The sequence below is a fragment of the Labeo rohita genome, chromosome 20 (genome assembly GCF_022985175.1).
Source record: "Labeo rohita strain BAU-BD-2019 chromosome 20, IGBB_LRoh.1.0, whole genome shotgun sequence".
NCBI lineage: Eukaryota > Metazoa > Chordata > Actinopteri > Cypriniformes > Cyprinidae > Labeo > Labeo rohita.
In genome coordinates this window covers 13826714-13849340 of record NC_066888.1, presented here as the reverse complement: position 1 = coordinate 13849340, position 22627 = coordinate 13826714, and the positions used below count along the sequence as shown (strand labels likewise).

The 22627-nt window shown below is 33.8% G+C and overlaps 1 protein-coding gene across 1 annotated transcript in view; it reads left to right on the top strand.

Annotated features, from left to right (window-relative positions):
* Positions 1-251: 251 nt before the first annotated feature.
* The window catches only part of daam1b (dishevelled associated activator of morphogenesis 1b), a 106124-nt gene continuing 83748 nt past the window's right edge, over positions 252-22627 (top strand). Inside the window, exon 1 of the mRNA XM_051138979.1 lies at positions 252-374. The gene's annotated coding sequence lies outside the window, so the exon portion shown is untranslated. The remainder of the gene's footprint in view (positions 375-22627) is intronic.

Genomic DNA, 22627 nt, shown 5'->3' with positions numbered 1-22627 from the left:
ATAAAACTAACTAGAAGGTTGGGTTAGCCTAAACATTTAACCCAAACCTTGGGTCGCAAGGTACCTTGTATATAACCCAGTTTTTTTTAGAGTGTAGATGTTATTTTTTTCTTATAAATATATAACGTGACTGACACTTCAACCAACCTTATCAGTCTCGTTGTACCTGACGTTAACCTATACTACATCTCCCGTTAGACATCACTACATCTACCTTGTGTGGTCATGCGCACTCGCTCGCTGGTCGAGTGGAAAAAAAATGATGACGTCAGCTCGCTATAGGGTCTGTGCAATGCTGAAATCAAGCACATTCATGTCCAGTTCACCCAAACAAAACAAGAGGAGTTTGAATGAATGATGAGACCACGTACGAGGTAAGAACAGCCATTCAGTTGACTTTCTGGACGAACGTGTGTATTGCGCATATATGCGCGTGCTTATGGAATGTGTTGTCGTGACCTGTGAAGTGCATTATCACCGCTGTCCGATCAGAGTACGGGAGGGTCATGCTGATTGATGATGGTATGTGCGGTGAACGGTTTATTCAAATGTCTCAGTGTCATACAAGACACGCATGGAGCTGTTATTAGAATCAATGCCTGATCGAATAGATCAGCAAGACAAAGAGTTGCTCACACTTTTGCATGTGCTTTTATTTTAATTTTTGAGTGCTTAGGCTTCGCGGTTTAAAACGAACGATTTGCATCTTATTTGCATGTGATGTTCTTTCCTCTTGAATAATGGAGCCGGTGCTGTTTTGTGTCATGTCACTCGCTTAACGATAGTCCGGAGAGCAGCCTGTGAGCGAGCATGTAACCGGCTTCCCCAACAAGGTTTCATCATCAGTTATTGCAGTGTTTCTCAACATCTTTAACTCCTAGGCCCTCAGTTGTCGAAGACATTATTCAAAACCTCTTTTTATGTTAAGATATTTCCTCTGGTACTTCTACTGTAGTGCTGACAGGGCTGTAAGTTCTTCAGGGTCACCTTTTCACCCTCTAGTCTATAGACTTTTCCACAGATTTTATAATTATATATATTTATATCACTGAAACAGAGCCATTTCTTAAAAGATAAAATATTTTATGCATATTTTTTCTTTAGTTCTTTATTTATATTCTATGTCATTATTTATTGTGGCATTTTTAACTAATAAAGCTGTTGTATTTTATTTATGTAACCTATTTTAAGTCATCTTGAACCTCTTATTAGGCGCTGGATCCTTGGTTGAAATTCACTGAGTTAGGCTTTTGAACTGGAACTGAATTTTGCACTAGATTTTGAGGTATGTTTTGTTTGTTGTTGCTGTTTTCTCACTGCTTTTGTGTTCCTATACGGCCTATTCTCTTATCATTTACTCACCCTTAAAACCGTTTCAGATGTATATGACTTTCTTCTTTAGCTTCATAACATCTTGACGTAGCGCTTCATGACACTCATGAATGTGCGTATGACATTTGACTGGAAAATTAGTATTTTTCTTACACACACACCTATTGTTTCACTTTAGAAGACGTTGGGGTCGTATTGGGGTCGTATTGGTTATTGTTGTGAACGTTTTCTCGAGGTTTTTGAGGCATGGACATTTGTGCTACCGTCCACTTGCATTATATGGACCCATAGAGATGGATTACTTTTAAAAATCTTTGTGTTAAACTCATGAAAAATGTGATATACAGCATAGAATGTTTTCACAACACGTCATCAATCAGTCATATTGGCGGCACTGAACGTAAACAATGCCACTGAACCCAACGAAACTTGCATATCGGTCAGACTAATCGGTCAGACCTTGAAAAACATTTGGAGTACTATAGACAAATCAAGGAGAAGTGTGCAAAAAACTCTCTGAGGAACAAAAGGCATTTGTGTTTGGCCAAACTGAACCAGGATTCCATGGCAAGAATCTTGACAACATTCGTTTGTTCTTATAATTTTATGTCAGGTAGGTGAAATATTAGGCTAATATCTTAATTAATACTGCCCGTATGTATCTTTACCACATATTAACTTGAGTTTGTCAAAATATTGTGCCCTTTCCTGCTTATTAAGTCCTTCTCTATATGATTTAGCAGCTTCCACACATTTTTATCTGTGGTTTAGACAGCATAAATGATCAAAACAACATATTCATTAGAACATTAACCATACAATACATGCCGTTGTTTACATCCGAGTATCGCCAATATCTGGGTAACATCAAATCGTGATGTAAGTGCAAACCCTCTGGGACTGTGAAGGGTGAGTTAATTAAGGGATTTACTTATGGCTGTAAGATTCCGCCAAGGCCTTAATGTTGATAATGCTAAAATGTGGGAATGAGGCTGCTATCTGTTGTTTTGTCTCTTATGCACTAAATAAGTGTTCAAGTGCTGACTAGACCTGAAAGTCTTTCTTATTTATCCACCCGCATACTGGTATCCTCAATTCGTTTGATTTCAAAAGCCCCTGTCATCTCACATTTTCATCAATTTTGGCCAGTTCTCTATTACTAGGGCTGTATACCCTGTGGGCACAGTGGGGCATCATGAGTGATGGATTTCTGGACTTGGCTTGACTTGTATTCCCCTCAGACTGAGCATATGTGCCCTCATATGGGCTCCTGCCTTGACTCTTAATGTAAGGGATGGTGATCAACTTCAACGACCGTTCGACATGATTTCCTAACAAACAAAAGCCTAGTTTGCATTTTATGATATTGTAACTGAAATAGTTGTGTTATTTGGCATGTTATTGTTATAGCTTATACTTTTAAGACAGAGTGTAGTTAAACTTGAAGGATTTATTATACTCTATATATATATATATTTTTTTTTTTGCATTTTAAAGGAGAAGTTCACCTCCATATAGTTATGGAGATAATTCCTGAAATGTTTTCCTCAAGAAACATAATTTCTTCTCCATTGAAGAAAGAAAGACATGAACATCTTGGATGTCAAAGCAGTGAGTAAACCTGTAAATGTTTGTTCTGGAAGTGAACTTCTGCTTTAAGGTAGCTGTATACTTTCACAGAAAAGGAGCATTTGTCACTTTAACGGACAGTTCATCTAAAAATGAAAAGTCGTTTACCCACCCTTATGTTGTTCCAAACTTGTATGACTTTATTTCTTCAGTGGAAGTTATTTTGAGAAATGTTGCAGTGTTTGTTTCTCCATGCAGGGAAGTCAATGGTTACCAAAACTGTTTGGTTGCCAACATTCTTCAGAATGTCTTTTTTTGTCTTTTTTTCACAGACGAAAGAAGTCACACAGGTTTGGAAACACATGAGGGTGAATAAATGATGACAGAAGTTTCATTTTTGGGTAAATTATGGTGTCTCAACTCTGTAGAAAAAGCTTTTACCAACTAGTATAAGCAGACGATAATACCATTATGATTTCTTTTCTAGTTTTTGTACTTTAGTTTTTTTTGTCGGTTACGACAGTGACTGTGTCAGAATATGCGATTTTAACTGTTAAAATCTTGTCATTTCGTGTCATAAACAAAAAACATGTCAGACTACACATACTCGACCATTCATCTGGATGGCATGAAGAGGATAGTATGAACTGTCAAAGAAAACTGAGGTAAAATAGTGTCTGTTTAACCTTTTCACTCTGTCGTGGTAGTCCCTAAGGGTAACATTATAAATGCAGGGGTAATATTGCCATAGCTTCACGAACATTTCCTCCCTTGTAAAATTCCACCTAGCAAGACCAATACCATTACCATTCTTTTGTTTTGGCTCATTTGAAAGCATGTACGAAGGCACTTCTGTGCTCCTATTGGCCAGTGTCACAGATATGACCCAAAAAAACATGGTAGTCTTTCTGTGGCGACGTGGCATCGGTTGTCATCCACTATGACACACTACACGAAATCAAATTTACAAATTCCCACGACTCCCTACATCAAGCAGATCGCACCAAAATCGGGCCATAATCGTATAGTTTGAATTGGGCTTTAGGCATTAATGTGTTTGTCTTTATTTCTGTGCTTTTCCAGTATGTTTAATGCTGTACTGAGAACTGTGATTATGAATAAGACTTACATTGACTGTGACTGAATGAACGCATTTCTGGTTAAATAGATTCTAGCGATAACGCTCCCACTATTGAGCTCTCACTGAGCATTCAGTAGTTCAGTTTTTGCTTAGAATGAGTGTTCTCTATTTCTTCGCTTCATTAGTGTTTTGTCACTGACAGAGTACGTTTGTTTTAGCTGCACGGCCCATGTGTCCAGACCGGTTTACAGGACCGTCACTCAAGTGTTGTGTACCCTTAGTAACCACAAGGGTGAAAGCTTTGACTTTCTTTTTGTGCTGTATTGTGTATGTAGGCGAGAGATCAGGCTGGGAATTGGGCACTGAGTGATAATGTTCAAGCCATGTTCTGTTCTTATGTTTATGGAAGTATTCATGGGTGGGTGGGTGTGTGTGTGGCATGTGGCATGCGTTGTCTTTTGTCTGACTGTTCCTGCAGCAAACCGCCTTTTTTGCAGAGCCACGTGCCCGGGTGCAGGTGAAGGGTGTGTGTGTGTGTGGTGGGGTGTTTGGGTAATTAATTAGGCGTAGGGTTACACCAGCTGGCCAATCAGATTACTGCGGCTACTGCTGCTGCCTCCACAACTCATGTTTGTTAATGAGGAGAAAGCCGAGACGCCTCTGGGAGTCGTAATTGTTTCCGCTGGTGAAAGGGTGGTCCCGGGACAGCTGGGGTTACCCCACACCGGCACCGCACATCACACACTAGAATGCTCTGAGAAACAATGCGTTACTGAGATCAGCGTTGCAATATATTAACAGTGCCATTCAAAAGGTTTGGGTTGGTAAGATTTTTTTTTTTATGTTTTTGAAAAGAAGTCTCTTTTTACATATTATTACAATTTATTATTAATTGTTCGGCAGCCACTTATTTAGTAAGGCTGGGTTTTGACACAAATTTCACAATTTCGGCGGCGCCGACATACAGCGCTGTTGCACTACGGGCGTCCCGAGTTCGAATCCCGACTCGAGGACCTTTCCCGATCCCACCCCTGTCTCTCTCCCACTTCGCTTCCTGGCAGTTGTGATCTGTCCTATCCTAATAAAGACAAAAATACCAACAAAAAATCCCCCAATTTCATTCAATTCTCAAGCTTGGAGTTCGATTTGATTCCCGATTCAGTTCGATGGAATTTGTATGTGAACGCTTAAATTACACTTAATTGGGTTTTTATAATAATAAAGTATAATTTACATAATTATATTTCGACTCTAGTATGTTTTTTGAAATATGAACATTTAAATGGTGACTATCATAAAAACTTGACGCATTTATTCAAACATAAACATTGAAAAACAGTAATAATTGTATGAATATGTTATATGATGCATATGCCCTACCAGTCAAAAGTTTTTGAACAGTAAGATTTTGTATGCTTATTACAGAAAAATTTTCTGCTCACCAAGTCTGCATTTATCTGATCTAAAGTACAGTACAGCAAAAACTTTTGAAATATTTTTACTGTTTAAAATATGATGCTGAAAAATTTGCTTTGATCACAGAAATAAATTACATTTTAAAATATATTAAAATAGAAAACAGCTATTTATATAGTAAAAATATTTCAAAATCGTACTGTTTTTGCTGGACTTTGGAGCAAATTAATGCAGGCTTGGTGAGCAAAACATTAAAAGCAAAACTTTAAAAACATTAAAAATCTTACTGTTCAAAAACTTTTGACTGGTAGTCTATTTAGCAAAATGCTCCTCTCTAGAGTTGGAAAAATGGACAGAATTTGAAATCTGAGACTTGTTTTATATCAAATGTAACAAAGCACAAAGCTTATTGCGATTTATTGGAAGGTGAGGTGGGCTACAATGTTCTGTTCATTAACTGAAAACAGCCTAAACTAATAAATTCTTGGCATTTAAAAATCAATATTGTTTCATAAAAATGAAAATCAATTAAAATCGAAAAATCAATATTTTTTTCACCCAGCCCTATTATTTAGTCTAGACACTAAAAACAGATACTTGTGGGACAAATGTGACGCTGGACCAGTCATAAGTAGCACAGGTATATTTGTAGCAAAAGCCAAAAATACAATGTATGGATCAAAATTATAAAATTTTCCTTTATGCCAAAAATCAATTCAGTTTTATTTGTATAGCACTTTTCACAATACAAATCGTTGCAAAGCAGCTTTAAAGAAAATCATTAGGATATTAAGTGAAGATCATGTTCCATGAAGATATTTTGTAAATTTCCTACCGTAAATATATTAAAACTATTTTTGATTAGTGATGTGCATTGCTAAGAACTTTATTTGGATAACTTTAAAGGCGATTTTCTCAATATTTAGATTTTTTGCACTCTCAGATTCCAGATTTTCAATTGGACAATTAGTGTCCTATCCTAACAAACCATACACCAATGGAAAGATTACTTATTCAGTTTTTTCAGATGATAAAAAATGGACCCTTATGACTGGTTTTGTGGTCCAGGGTCACAGATAAAACCTTTTAAATGTGGCTCTTTGTATCAAGCCACAGCTGACGTGCTCAACCTCAGCATTCAGTGGAAATGTATCGCACACAATCTTTTTACAGAATTAGATGAGGACCTTTCTAATGAGTCTTGAGAGAGATCGTAGCATGGCGATGCTCTACGAGCCTTTCGGCTCCGGCCAGACCTTGTGAGACCGGACCTCGCTCAACTTGGCCGTAACAATGGGTCTGTGTGCCCGTTTGAATGTCCTATTCTCTGAGCGGTGTGGTTCACTTGGATCAGACAATGGCTTCACTTTGCATCATTTATTTCCAGAGGCCCTGCGTGTCACTAGGCCACTCCTGTTTACTGCGTTCTGGACCAACTGTGCTGCATCTACACACCTTCAGCAGTTTTGAATCAGAGATTTGTCTGTTCTGTTGCCAGCTACGGTAAAATGGAAATGACTTGCATTTGCTTGTAATATGAGATCTTATTGTCTTTTCTCCGCTCGGTCAGGTATAATCTTGTTTCGGTTTGTATCCTCAAGCTGTCCTTCATCTTGGCTCAAAGAAGATTATGTGAATAGAAGGGTGACTGTAATTACTGATCTCTTCCGTGCTTCACTTTCAGTCTCCTTGTTTTTCTTTTGTGCTTGTTTGTCAATGCTTCTGCCCTAAACCCTACTTTGTGCACGTTAGGGTTTTACATGCTCTTCATGGTTGGTTAGTGTAGGATTAAACCTGCCCGATAAACCTGCCTGAGCTCTTACTCTATAGTCGATACAAAGCTGTTTTCCAGGCAACCAAACTATTGTTGCAGAATTCTACTAAAACCTTATGCACAATCACTTTCTGTATTCAAGCTTGGTGAATTAAAGGGGCAGTTCACTAAAATAAAAAAATGCTCTTATTATTTACTCACCCTCATGTCTTTCCAAATTAGTATGACTTTATTTCTTCCACAGAACATGAAGATGAAGAATGTTTTGAAGCCCAAAACAGCATTGAACACCATTGACTTTCTTTGTATAGACAACAACTTATGCTGTGTTTCAAAGAAAGTGAGGTTTGGAGTAATTGATGACAGAATTGCAATTTTTGGTGGACTCTTGCTTTAAAAGTTCTTTTAGATGAGAAGTTGGCTGAGGTAAAAACAGTGGCCTCTCCTCAGAGCTATGAGGTCTTTCTCCTCTTGGAGGCCTCATGACCTTCTTTATTCCTCCAGGGTCAAGGAGCAGGTCATCCTCAGGGTGCCTTTGAATAGTTGTAGTTTTCTTAATTCACTGAGGGTTGCTGGTGCATTCCACAACTTTGCTCCCAGGATATTGAGAGCCTGGATGGTTGGTTGGTGTTTTATTAACACTTGGTAAGGCATAAAAGAAAATGCTTCCTACTAAGTTTAGTGACGTTCTCAAAAAGAGCTCGCTTTATGTTAAAGAAATATTCCAGTTTGAGACAAGTACAAGTTCAGTTTTATTCAAGCTCAATCAGCAGCATTTGTTATAATTATTTTTTAATTTTTAATTTGTATTAACTTGTGTATTATTTGAGCTCTACAGTTATTCTCCTAATTTTTACAGTCATTTTGGGCCATTACGCTAAAATCGTGTTAACACTCACATTGTTCACGTTTTGTGGCTAGACTATTTAAACTGGTATTTTAATATTTACAGATTGGACCAAATTTATTTTAAATAAATATATTGTCAACACAAGTATTTTTATCAACACAAGTGCTGTCGAATAATCTGAACTTGTTTGAAATGTGGAAAATTAATTTGCTCTTGAATTTTTTTAAACAAATACAAATAAAATTTAAATGTGCAGTTTATATATTTATAATGATTTGAATTCAAACAAATACAAAATTCATTTAAATATTAAATGTATACATTTATAATAACTTGAATATGCCTCATTTATTATGAACATGTTTTTCTGAAATAAAATAATTTTGATATTTTTGAGTACATGAAGTAAACATTTCATGGTGATTTTATCATTTAAAAAATATTAAAGAATTCTCTCATTTCTATTTAATAAAAGAATAGAATTGTACATTATTTATTATTATTATTATTATTATTATTATGCATAAAACTGTTATTTAAAAGAAAGAAAGAAAGATAAAGAAAGAAAGGGAAATTATTTATAGAGAGATCCACTGCAAACCATGTCAAGGTCAGATTGTAATATCAGTCATTTTAATTAATAATTTGCCATTTTTAATGATAGGGCAAGATTAATACAGGTTATAAAATGCCATGTGATGCACACCTCAGAAATGTAATGATATTTATGGTTTAATAATTTAGGATATTATAAAAAAAAAAACTATCTTATGCTCATCAAAGTTCCATTTATTTGATCAAAAAATCAGAAAAGTGTTTTATTATGAAATATTATTGCAATTTAAAATAACTTCTTTCTATTTTAATATACTTTTAAAACATAATTTATTTACGTGAAGCAAAGCTGAAATTTTATCAGCATCATTACTCCAGTCTTCAGTGTCACATGATCCTTTAGAAATCATTCTAATACGCTGATTTATTATCAATGTTGGAAACGGTTGAGCTGCTTAATATTTTTTTGGAACCTGTGATACTTTTTTCAAGATTCTTTGAATAAAAAGTAAAAAAAGAACAGCATCCATTCAAAATAGTTATCTTTTCTAACAATGTAAGGCTTTACTATCACTTTTTATCAATTTAACACATCCTTGCTGAATAAAAATACTAATTTCTTTCAAACAAAGAAAAATACTGTTCTTTTTAATGTTTTATTCATCAAAGTATCACAGGTTTCAAAAAATAAATAATTCAATTCAATTCAATTCAAATTTACTTGTATAGCGCTTTTCACGATACATTGCACATTGATAAATACTTTGCAAAGCAACTTTACACCAAATTAAAGTTTTTACAATATATTTAGTAGTAGCTTACTAGTGGTGACTATGTCAAGTGGATGTACATATGGCAGAGATGTATGGTAAAGATCAATAAATAAATAAAATTAGCAGCACAACTGTTAACAACACTGATAATAAATCAGCATATTAGAATGATTTCTGAAGGATCATGTGACACTAAAAACTGGAGTAATGATGCTGAAAATTCAGCTTTGCATCACAGAAATAAATTACATTTCACAGTATATTAAAATAGAAAACCACTATTTTAAATTGCAATAATATTTCACAATATTACTGTTTTTTTCTGTATTTTTAAAAAAAAAAAACACAACCTTGATGAGCAGAAAAGTCTTCTTTAAAAAACATTAAAAATCGTACTGATCCCAAACCTTTAAACGGCAAAGTACTATAAGTGTTTCAAAACTATATGAAACCATTGTTAACACAAAGAATGCAATTTTAAGAAGTTTTAAACTGAATTAAAAAAACAAAACAAAAAAAAAAACGTTTTTTTTCTTTATTGTGTACACTTTGATTAGTGTAACTGAAACATTTAGTAAATGCTGTGGACTTTAAACTGCAACTAAAATGGTTGCAAACATGACTTTGAAATTATATTTTCTAGTCAGATGTTTAAATCCATTCCTTATGAATTTATTATTGATGTTATCATATAAAGTTAAGTGGTTTGCGGAGGCGGTCCACAGGACTTATCATTAAGTTCTACGAAAGCTGGTGTTCGTACATGGGTGTAGTCAGGTGGTCAACGCTGAAATGCCGTTTTCATATCCTTTCAATAACTCAGCAATTCTCAGAATTCTGTGGCTTCCTGGTAAAGTAAACATTTCAGTAACATTAAACCAAGTGCCTCACACCCTTAAGAAACGTGCGCTTTTTTTAAATTGCCGCCATAAATGTTTTTCCTCGTATGGAAAACCATACATGTCAGATAAAGGACAGTGTTTTTTGTTCTTTTGTGAGCTCAGCATTTGTTTACGACAACCAGATTTGCTTGTTTGATGGTTTCCCGCTGTTTGACCTCCCTAAAGCAGTGATGCCGTAGTTTGATTTGTTGCAGGGATGTCCAGCAGTGTCTATGTTTGGGCCTGTGGTTTTAGTGGCGGTGTGCGCTCTCTCTCTCTACAGCGTTGATTTTGTCGTCCTCAGTGCGCTGTAATCTGAGAGTCACAATCTGACTGCGGGGAGGCATACAGACATGGTTCTTCCTCTGCCCCCACACTACAGGGGCTGGACAGATAAAACAAGGCCAACGGCCAAAACAAACTGTAGCGTCATCCTCCCTCTCGACTCTTTAAGGAGGTGAAGTGTGGCTGAGGGTGCTCGGGCCCCCCTTCTAAACGTTTGAGATGTGAAGAGGCTGAGAATGGGGGCAGAAGACAGGAACGTGTTTATTACAAAGGTATGATTAACGCAGACAGCCTGTTGGCGACACCTGAGTTGTAAAGTTACTCGGTTAGCATTTCTTCTACAATGAGCTCCTTTAGTGAGCTTCTTGTGTCGGTTAAAGATGGTTTAATCAAGATTTTAAGATTCTGTCATTTACACACACTCATGTTGTTCCAAAACTTTCTTTGTTCTGTAGGTCACAAAATGTGAATTTTTGAGGAATATCCTGGCCCCTCCTTCTTTGTTATTCGGTAGCTTTGTGTAAAGAACTATGGAAGCTAGATTCCACCACTTAATAAAAAATTAAAAAAAGGTAATTTTTTTGCAATCGCAAGTTTACGTCTCGCAAATCTGAGTTATAATATAACAATTTTATAACAATTGCGAGTTATAAAGTCAGAATTCTGAGAAATAAAGTCAGAACTGCATGATATAAACTATAAAAATCTGAAGTTTTTTCCTCCGAATTCTGTGATATAAGCTTTCAATTGTGAGAACATATCAGTCTTTTTTTCCCCCTTAAAACTGGACTTTAGAAAATTGAGACTTTAGAACTCACAATTGTGAGATATAAACTCGCAATTGTTTACAGTTTTTATCTGACTTTATTTCTTGCAACTGGGAGTTTATATCATGCAATTCTCTGAAAAAATAAAAAAAGTCTGAATTATTTTTTTATATTCTGCCTTTAAAAAAGTCAGAATTGCAAGATATAAACTCGCAATTGTGAGGGAAAAAAGTTAGAATTGTGAGTTTTTATCTCGCAATTCTGACTTTATTTCTTGCAACTGGGAGTTTATATCATGCAATTCTCTGAAAAAATAAAAAAAGTCTGAATTATTTTTTTATATCTTGCATTTCTGCCTTTATAACTTGCAGTTGCAGAATTGTGAGATATAAACTTGCAATTTGAGAAAAAAGTTAGAATTGTGAGCTTTTATCTCGCAATTCTGACTTTATTTCTTGCAATTGTGAGTTTGTCATGCAATTCTGAAAAAAAAAAGTCAGAATTGCAAGAAAAAAGTCAGAATTGCGAGATATGAACTTGCAATTTTGAGAAAAAAAGTGAGAATTGTGAGTTTTTATCTCGCAATTTTGACTGTATTTCTCACAGTTGTGAGTTTATATCATGCAGTTCTGAGGGGAAAAAAGTCTGAATTATTGGTTTATATCTTGCATTTTTGACTTGAAACCTGACAGTGGTAAGTTATTAAGTCAGAATTGCGAGATATAAACTTTAAGAAAAAAAGTTAGAATCGTGAGTTTTTATCTCGCAATTCTGACTTTATTTCTTGCAATTGTGAGTTTATATCACTCAATTCTGAGAGAAAAGTCACAATTGTTAGTTTATATCATGCATTTATGACTTTACAACTTGCAACTGTGAATTTATATCACGCAATTCTGAGAAAAAAATCTGAATTGCAAGTTTTGCAACTGAGGAAAAAAGTTAGAATTGTGAGTTTTTATCTTGCAGTTTTGACTTTGTTTTTTGCAATTGTGAGTTTATATCATGCAATTCTGAGGGAAAAAAGTCTGAATTATTGGTTTCATATCTTGCATTTCTGACTTTATAACTCGCAATTGTGAATTTATAACGCAAGTTTTGCAACTGAGGAAAATAATAAAATTGAAGATAAGAAAATAAAAATTGTTTATCCCCCTCAAAACAACTGTACAACTCACAACTGCGAGTTTATATCTCATAATTCTGAGAAAAAAGTTAGAATTGTGAGATATAAACTTGCAATTTGAGAAAAAAAGTTAGAATTGTGAGTTTTTATCTCGCAATTTTTACTTTATTTCTTGCAATTGTTTATATCATGCAATTGTGAGGGGAAAAAAGTCTGAATTATTGGTAATGAAATTCTGAGAAAAAAATCAGAATTGCAAGTTTTGCAATTGTGAGGAAAAAAGTTACAACTGTGAGTTTTTATCTCGCAATTCTAACTTTTTTTCTTGCAATTGTTTATATCACTCAGTTCTGAGAAAAAAGTCACAATTGTTGATTTATATCGTGCATTTATGACTTTACAACTTGCAATTGTGAATTTATATCACGTAATTCTGAGAAAAAAATCTGGATTTATTTTTATATATATTTATAATATATATATTTATTTATATATCATTTTTTACAAATATTTTTAAATTAGCTTTCATTTTTCTGGTCAGTTTTCATTTTTTTTTTTTTTTTTTTTTTTTTTTTCAGGTCTTTGTCATTTTTGTCATTTTATTAGATTTCTATTTAACTTTTATTTATTTTTATTTCAGTATTAATTTCTGTAGTTCAGTTTTGTTTTTGTTTTTTTTGTACATTTTAGCTAGTTGCCAAGGCATAATTTTCAGTTTTCTAATTTATAAGTTTCTCCGTCTAATATTCATATTCAAGTACTGAAAGTAATTTATTAAAAATTTTACTTTGAATTAATAATAACAACACTAGGCATCTGTACTGCTGTAAGTCATACAGGTAACCTTCTAACTTTATGAAAATATTAATGGAAAAGTAACAAGGACAAAATTATTTAGTTCAGTTGGTATTCATGTAACAGAGGAGTTTGTGAATCTTTTCGAATCATTCACAGCTTTTTAGTCCATAAATCGGACTACTCTGGTTGTGCTATATGTTTTTGCGTTCAGCCCTTAAGGAAAAATCAATAGCGTAACATGTTTTCTTGCCATTATTTTGTTTATTGTATAACATACTCTTTACTTTCAGTTGAGACTGCAAACTCATGTAAAGTATGACTTATGGCATTCATGAGTCATGAATGAATCATTTTTAAATCATATCTTTTATAATGATCGAATGAGTCTAATAATCATGTTTCCAAAAGTGACTTAAATATCAGTCTGTTAACAGACAACACTGTTATTTATTTATTTTTTTAAAATGTGTAGCACACATGTTGTATATGGACCAGTTTTTGATACATTCATGGTGTTTCATCATATTAATTATAATTCACTTTTGTTCCTGAATGAAAGTCAGGTTTGAACTGACACGAGGGTAAATAAGTAAGAATTTGCATTTTTCAAGTGAACTATTTCCCTAACGGTTGTTTTTGTGAAGTGATGTTCTTTTGTTCATTCTCTAATGACTGAATCATTGAAGAAAAAACAGCAAGGCTTCTTCAAAGACTATGTTTGCTGACACTTTCATTCCATTCCCTGTGTCAGAACCACTGAAAGGGCTTCAATTAAGTCTTTTGTTCTATGGTAACTGAGTGTTTGTTGATTCCATCATCATCCTGTATGAGCAACACATCTTACTCCTTCATCACAGAGGCCACCTTTCTGTTTTTAACATGATGCTGTTTATACACGTTCTTTTGTTATCTGCACTATCATCGCTGTTTCCATGATGTGGCTTGATTTGGAGCCAAAGAACAGCTGACGCTCCAGGTGTGCTGTTAGTGGGTGGGCTAAAACAATAGTATCATTGCGAAAAGAGGAATTTTCTTGAATTACTAATGTAGGTAGTAAATAAAAACCAAAAAAATAATCCAGTGGGGTAGAAGCAGAGACAATCTCTGAATATGTGTATCAGAGAAGCTTTCAGAAGATGTGGAGAAATAAGTATTACAGTTTCAAACCATATGGAGATGTTTGTGTCACCAGGTGTCTTTTCCAAGAAGTTGCAGTGCTAGAGGTGAACTCAAAATATTTAGAGCTCCTTAAGGATGATAAAGGGACATTTTAAAGGGAGAGGCTTACAAGGTCGATAGAGGGCTCGTAAATTGTCATTATGTCTCCTTAACTCAAAGAATGTTTTATGGTGAAGTGGAAAAGTGTTTCCAACCTTAAAGGGATAGTTCCCCCCTAAAATGAGGTCTGTGATCATTTACTCACCCTCATGTTATTTCATGCGATTCAAGCGAACTGACCTGGATTTATTAACATTGTGGATTAGCTTTTCAGTTTTCATTTAAGTTTTAGTATAAGTGTTAGTAATTTTGTTGTTTTTGCTTTTTAATATTTTTGTTTAGCTTTAATTTATTTTCATTTAATATATTTTTTAAGCTTAATTTTTCATTTAATATTTATTTTACATTTATTTTATTTGATGTAATTGTAGATTTATTTAAATAGCAATAATCTGTCTTTAATAAGTTTTAGTTTTTATTATCAATAACAACACTGGATAGTATGGAAGCCCGTTTCCGCCACTGAATAAAATTTTTAAAAAAGGTAATTGCAACTTTTTATCTCAAAATTCTGACTTTTTTCTCACAGTTGCGAATTTACATCTCACAATTCTGAATTTTTCTCAGAATTGTGAGATATAAACTTAAAATTCTGAGAAATTAAGTCAAAATTGGGAGAAATAAACTTGCAGTTCTAGGAAACAAACTGAGAAATATGTAGATATAAAGTGAATTTATTTCTCACAACTCAAGAATTACAAGATACAAACTCGCATTTGTGAGAAAAGTCAGAATTGCAAGATACAAACTAGCATTTTCGAGAAAAAAATCTGAATTGCGAGATACATTTGCAACATTTGCTAGAAGTGTTCTGAATTGCGAGGGGGGAAAAAAGTCAGAATTACAGGATACAAACTCGCATTTGCAAGAAATGTTCAGAATTGTGAGGAAAAAAATTCAGAATTGTCGAGAAAAAGTCGGAATTACAAGATACAAACTCGCATTGGCGAGAAAAAAGTCAGAATTGCGAGGTACAGTTGTGGAGAAAAGTCGTCTCTGTCTTGCTCCGTATTGCTCAGGAGGCAGAGTTTCAGAACTCAAAATTAGACTTTATTGCAAGAAGACAACAAAGCCGATATGCCTGCAGAACATCTGAATTGTTCTGTGTCCAGTATACCATCTTTGTACATTTTCGTTATCAGTCACCATCCAATGAGTGTACAGATCACTTGTTGATACCTCTCCCCCAGTTTTTATTCCACAGTGGTTTATGAGTTTTCATAATAAATTCTTTTATTGTAGAAAACCATCTACGAGACTTTCTGGGTACCCAAGGTTGCAAGGCATATAAATGTTAAGATTTTAATGAGCTGTCATGATTTTAATGAGTTGTATTATCTAGTTCCGCATCTCATCCTGTGGCATCTCCCATCTCCGGTACTCATTCTGTATGCCCTATTCATAAGCACAGTCACGTAGGCCATGAGGCCTACACAGTCAGTCTTCAAATGTACCTAGCTCTTATATGAGACAAACTCTCACAAACATGCAAAGTATCTTCAATTGTTTTATATAGGATACATAAAATATTTCATCAATACAAACTTGCATTTGCAAGAAAAAAGTCAGAATTGCAAAAAAAAATCCAGAATTACAAATTACAAACTCGCATTTGTGAGGAAAAAAGTCAAAATTGTGAGGAAAAAAATCCAGAATTACAAGATAAAAACTTGCGTTTGTGCACTGTAAAAAAAACAATTTGTTGAGTCAACTTAAAATAATTTGTAACCTGGCTGCCTTAAAATTTTAAGTTTAGTCAACTCAAAAAAAGTTTATTTAACTTGAAATGTTAAATTATACTAAGTGACAACTTAGATACTTGAGTTGAATCAACTGTGAATCAACTTACGCTGTGGTTTATAGCGTAACAATGATTTTAATAGTACTTTGGGAGAAACTAAGTGAAAGTTAAAAATTAATCATAATAAAAAAGGCATTTTAATGAATTCACTTTATCTTGTCTGACATGATTACATGTTTCGTCGCCTTGGAATTATAAGGTTCTATCTACATTCTGAGCACTTTTGAGATATTGAGCTTCAAAGTTTTTGCGTTCCGTAGACTTCTGTAGATAAAATTTTGTTTTCTAAAAAGTGGCCCAAAAATACACAGCTTACAAAAGGAACATCACATTATATAAATAAGCTGTCACAAGAGTATGAATATGTGAATAACTCAATTTTGACAAAAATGTCAGATAGAACCTTATAATTCTATGGTGACGGTTTGTTGCATAGCCATCCCAGGTTTGACGTGCATGTGCTTTATTAAATATGCTGTGGTAAGTGCAGTGTTTACCTCACCTTCACTGAAGGTCTTCAGGTTCAGGTGTACGCAGAAGTTCTGTGTCTTTTTTTTCTAACTTCTAATGCAGATGCAGAACTGGGTTGCTTCTGACCCAGAATCTGAGCTGGTGGAACTCATTGCTGACGTCCCCTGGAGTGTCAGCGCCGGCTGTTCTAGTTCTTCAAAATAAGGCCATTTTCTGAGGTTTCACTCCAAGCATCTGCAACTCAAGTTGTTGAGAATTAGAACTTTGAAGGACAAGGTGCTTGTCATGCTAGTCCATTAAAAAGAGTACAGCGTTTTTGCATGTTTTCCAAAGGCCTGTTTAATGTTTTTGTCAAATCCTGCTTTTGTTTAATCCACTTCCTTCCACAATGTGGTTCAGTTCTTTTCTAATTAAATGAGCATAAGTGAAATCTTGTGATCTACTTGTGTGTTTAGGACTTTGCGGAGCAACTTCTTGCTTTCTGCCCAATGACAAGTGCTGACCTATTTTCCAAACAGCACTGCGCTCAGCAGAAATTAAGAGGAAAGGCATTGCTAACACTGTGTCCAGATGCGATGGACTGCATTGATAACACAATGAAATGCAGCGTAGAGTTTTGGCTTTAACCAGTTTTGGGTAGCCCCACCCACAGTGGAATTTCATTGGTCCTAAATCTTGCATAAAATAAAATAAGAATTAAATTCTGAGAAATAAATTTGCAATTCTGAGAAATAAACATCCAATTCTGATAAATAAACTGATGATTCTAAGAATTAAAACTTGCAATTCTGAGAATTAAACTTGCAATTCTGAGAAAAAGTTCCAATTCTGAGAAATAAACTCGCAATTCTAAGATTTAAACTTGCAATTCTGAGAAATGAAGTTGCAATTCTAAAAACTAAACTCGCAATTCTAATAATTAAACTCGCAATTCTGAGAAATATAGTTGTAATTCTAAGAAATAAAGTTGCAGTTCTAAGAATTAGAATTCATTTCAAGAATTACAATAAAATAAATTAAAATAAAAACCACGAAATAAAATATATAACATATATATATATATATATATATATTTAAATATTTAAATATTTAAATATTTTATTTGCTAATGAAAATGATTTTTTTGGGCTAAATCTTCCTGACAAGGTTCTCCAGAAGCTCACGCAGCACTTGGTTTTTGTGTCTAGCTGGGCTGGTACTAATACTTTGTGCTTAATGAACAGGGAGGAGATGGTTGAAACCTGTACAAACAGTGCTGCCTCTAATTAAGTGAAACCATATTTAGAATGTGCAATGTTGCATTTATTAAGTTAAAGTAAGTTTTCAGTGCTTCACTTTAGCTGGCCCCACTATGTTGGTTTGACTAAGACTCTTCGAAAGACCTTGGCTTGTGTACTTGGCTTTGTGCGGCAGGCCTGGTCTGGTTCAGGGTGAGCAGGCAGGGATTATGTGTGTTACAGCATGACCTGCTTTGCTTCGTGTTGTAAGGCGCATACCTATAAGACAACAAAATGTCCTGTTTCTCGCAAACAGACAAACAGGCCATCTTGTTCAGGCATGTTTAAATGGCAAAGGAAGATTCCCTCCTGCTGTGCTTTGCTCTTCAGCCAAGTTCAGTCCACAGGTCCTGTTAAGTAAGAGGCCTTGTATGAGCTGTTTTGGTTTTATATGAATACAAAAAAGGAATTTCGTAATCATCTAAATCTTCTAAACCTTAAAAGTAAATAATATGAAAAATGGATTTGATTTGATTTATTTCAGGAATATTTTATTTTGGGAATATTTTATTTTTTTTAAGGGTTTTTTTATTTAAGGATTTTTCATTTTAATTGTATTTTATTTAATTTGAAGATAATTAAATTTTGTTTGATTTAAAAAAAATTACTTCCAAAATTGTTGAAAATGTTTAAATGATTGCTTTACTGTTTTATTATTTTTGTTTGTTTAGTTTAGTTTAGTTTAGTTTAGTTTTTTTTGTTGTTGTTGTTGTTGTTATTGTTTTAGATTTTGTTTTTTTTTATTTTGTTTAATTTTTAAAATTTAATTCCAAAATTGTAGGAATATTTTTTTTTATTTTAAGATAATTTAATTTTGTTAGATTTTTTTTATTATTAGATTTAGTTCCAAAATTGTTGAAAATGGAGGATTGCTTTAAAAATTTATTTTAATTTAGGAATATTTTATTCTAGAAATATTTTTATTTCTGATATTTTTTTTAATTTTAAGATAATATAATTTTGTTTGATTGTTTGTTGTATTTTTTTCATTTAATTCCAAAATTGTTGAAAATGTTAAAAGGATTGCTTTAAATTTATTTTAATTAGTAATAATTGATTTTATTTTAGAAATATTGTTATATATTATTTGTTTATTGTAGGTGCATTTTATTTTATGTAAAGATTTTTTTAGTTTAAAATTGAATTTAATACATTTTTTTTATATGTATATTTAATTTATTTTATTTTAGGATATTTTATTTTATTTAAAGATTATTGAATTTTGGTTGTTTTTTTTTAATTTAGTTCCAAAATTGTTGTTTATTTTATTTTATTTTATTTTATTTTATTTTATTTTATTTTATTTTATTTTATTTTATTTTATTGTATTTTATTTCAGGAATGGTTCGTTTTTTAAATTTTTTAATTAATTAATTTTAGGTGCATTTTATGTTGTAAAGATATTTTAATTTTGCTTTACATTTAACATACTTCTATTTGCATTTTATTTTAAAGATAATTTAATTTCGCTTTTTAAAATTTATTTTAGTTTTTATTTTATTTTAGGTTTGTGTTTATTTTATTTAAACAATTTAATTTTGTTTGATTTTTGAAATTGAATTCAAAAAGTGTTGAAAATATTTAAAGGAGTACTTCAAGTTAAATTTTATTTTATGTTTTATTCTAGGATTTTATTAAAAATTATTAATAATTTCAGTGCTTTTTATTTTATTTATAGATCATTTAATTTTGTATGATTTTTGAAGCTTATTTCCAAAATGTTTACAGGAGTGCTTTTGCAGTGGTACACAAATTTCATCTAAGTCACCCAAACGGTTTACGGTAGCCATTGACTTCCATAGTATTTTTTCCATACAGTGGAAGTCAATGGCCACTTACACACATTCTTCAAAATATCTCCTTGCGTGTTTAACAGAATAAAAAAAAACTCATACAGGTTTGAAACAACACGAGGATGAGTAAGTGATGACAGAGTTTTAATTTTTACATGAACTATCCCTTTAAACAGCAAGTGCCAAACCTGTTCCTTTGCTTCTTGTTTGTATGCTACACTATGAGGCATAAGTGATTAAGTCACTAACATCACATGACATTTCTTGACTGTAAACAGCTGAAGATTGCTCGTCTTACTCAGCAGTCGGGTGTTGCATCTGGATTGTTTACTTGCCTCGCCTTACTTTATCACCACACCTGTTAATATATCATTTACTAATTGTTATCGTGTCACATTCACCTAATAATTTGTGTGTCAGAGGCGTGTTTTGAGTTACCCATGTGCAGCTGAGCAGGTTTTAAACATGTAAGAGGATAACCGGATTTAGCAACACTATGTGAGTCAGCAGTGGCCAATATGTCTGGGTTAGTTTCCTTTCTCCCAACAGTCACGTGGTTATTTCTGTACCTCACTGTGTCTCTCAGCGCTCGTAACAACACACAATCAAAAGCGTGCGGGTCTGGTTTGACACAGGAAATGCGAGTGCTAATGGACTTCCCGCCACATCCATTCAAGCCTACTGGATGTTTCAGGCTTTATGAAAAATGCAAGGCAGTGTGGGGAAATACCAGTGCTGATGTTTCACATGGATGGCTGTCGTAATGTGATCATGCCATGCCGCATAACAGAAAGAGAAACCTCTGATCCTGGCCTTTTATTGGCTCTTAGCGAACGGGATAACGCAGCATGACTGAGACTTTAGCAGGCCGTTCCCAGCACGAGAACACCAGGGCGCGTAGATTACTGCGGTAAGGTTTCACCGTCAAAAAGAACAGCACACATCTGGGATCAACAAGTTAAACCAGAGTTGTTAACCTTCAGATTCCAGTAATCTGGCGTAAGCACGATTCCAGCTTTCACAACAGCTGCAGTGCAGCGAAGAGTTCAAAGATCCATCATTTGGTGCCATTTGAGGTCTTTTGAGAGTTCATCGTAAACTCTTTTAAAGCACTGCTCTTAACTTAGACTTAAACTGATTCTGGTGAGGTTTCTTTTAACAGTACCCATGGGCGATTTAGAGTAATGATGATAATGCCAACTGCTCTCCAGATAGCAGAAACAAGCTTGGGTCAACATCATTGCCTTGGAATGCGCATTGGAAAATGCCTGCGCCTTGTAAACCTACGAGACCTGAACTTAGTGAGCTGCTTACTGTCTAAATAGACAACTGCCTTCTAACGGCCAAAAATACTTTGTTTTTTATGTGTATGTATGCTGTGTACAGTGCATGAATACAATTTGTATGTGCTACATCCATCATGTTGACTTTGTCATATGACCTACCAGTATCAGTTGTCGCTTCACTGTCATTCACAGCTCCTCTCCTGCGGCCTCATGGGATAGTAAAGTATCTATCAGATGCGTGCTTAATTATTCACCCTTGTGTCGCTCCGAACCTGAGACCTTCGTTCATCTTCAAAACACAGATTAATTTTTTTGAGAGTTTTCTGACTCTGCATAGCCAGCAACGCAACTGACACATTCAAAGCCCTGAAAGGTAGTAAGGACATTGTTAAAATTGTCCATGTGACATCAGTGGTTCAACCGTAATGTTGTGAAGCTACAAGAATATTTTTTGCACGCAAAGAAAACAACAGTTTCGACACACGTTCACAAGAGTATCACGACGCATTGTTTTTGTTTTCTTTGTGCACAAAAAGTATTTTTGTAGCTTCATAAAATTACGGTTGAACCACTGATGTCACATGGACTGTTTTAACGATGTTCTTACTATCTTTCTGGGCCTTTAATGTGTTTGTTGTGTTGCTTTCTAAAGAGGGTTCAAGTAGGGATTAGTAGGTGTTTCGTTTATGAATGATTGTGCGTATTTAAACGAATCTAGTGAGTCAATGATTCAATTTCCCCTTCATAAAGACAGACACTTGCTCTATTCCTGAATAAATTAGCCGTTCGAACGAATCAAATGAATGGATGATTCAATAATTAAATCAGTGACTTGCCAGTTTTTACCAGTTTTAGTTTCATTTTTTTTAGTTATTAAATCATTTAATATTTCTATGTTCAGAATTTTATATTTAAAACATTAATCTCAACATGAATTTGTGAATTTGATTGCACTCATGCCCCCTCTGAGCCTCATTAAACATATGAAAATACACCTACAAGCCATATTTGTGTTCTTCTGTGCCACCTCTGGACTACAAATAAATTTTGTTAATATTGGTTTCATTTTCATATTGATAACTTATACTTATTCTACTTGTTCATATTCTGTTGTTTTAATTAGAAATTTGAAAAAGCTCATAAAAATTTTTTTTGAAAAAAAAAAAAAAAATTGACATAAAAGATGACATACTTTTAATAAAGTTAGAAAAATGCCATTACAAAGTAAAAACAAAATTTCCCTGTAAATCACATTGCGTCAAATATCACCTTGTGATGGCAAGGCTAATTTTTGATCAGATTTTTTGATTATTGATTAGAAGGTGCTCCTGAAATTTTGACTGAAATTTTGTAGACGTAGAGCCCTGTAAAATAAAGGTTTAGTAAAACTGAACTAATTGAATCGATGAATATTGAATGAAATTTAGCAATTAATTCTCTCACTTTGCCTGCCATCTTGAATTTGACTATGCAGTGCTGCAGGGATACCGCATCTTGGAATGGTCTTTTGCAGG